We start from the raw sequence: 740 nt of genomic DNA on the forward strand, positions 1-740 counted from the left end.
TTGTTATGAGTATGTCACAATTGAAAACCATTGTTTTTTACATTTCTGAAGCAAATAGTATTTTGGTGTATATTAAATAGCATAACTAGAAAATTTAAAATAGAGCTTAGATTCCCTTGAAGTTCTGAGTAACTTGTAAATCCCCATCAGCTCCTTCCTCTGAAGTAATTTGTAGCTTTTGTAAGACAACTAAAGGAAACGATGTACTTACAACAGGGAAAAAAAATATTATCAACAAACCTTTCCTCTAGTAGAATTAAAGTTCCACATCAAATAATATGAGATATATTAAAAGACGTTTTATTTTTGATTCTGTATTGCATGTTCTTCACTCAGGAAACTCCAAAACGCAAATCATTTTAAAGGAAAATCATACACGGGTATCCATGAGCTGAGATCCTCGTGCAACTGAGCCCAGCTGTAAAATAACATGGGAAGCGTAGTGAGGAACATCCTATTGCATGGTCGCTGTGCAAAGTTTCAACTGTTTTTTGGAAGTTTTTTTGACTGGTTGGTCTTCCATGGGGTTTGCAAACCAAACTGTGGGACAGAGGCTTTACTTGTTAAGCACGAGACACTTTGGTGTGCGAATTATTGTTTTTATAAATGGGTTATTTTTTCCCTCCCCTTTTCTAAAATCGGGGTTTTTTTCACTCCCCGCTGTCAATCTGATTCTCTATCTACGAAACTTTTTTTAGCAATTTGTTTTCTTTCTCTATATAAATGTGTATGCATATCGT

The sequence above is a fragment of the Penaeus monodon genome, chromosome 28 (assembly GCF_015228065.2).
Source record: "Penaeus monodon isolate SGIC_2016 chromosome 28, NSTDA_Pmon_1, whole genome shotgun sequence".
Lineage (NCBI taxonomy): Eukaryota > Metazoa > Arthropoda > Malacostraca > Decapoda > Penaeidae > Penaeus > Penaeus monodon.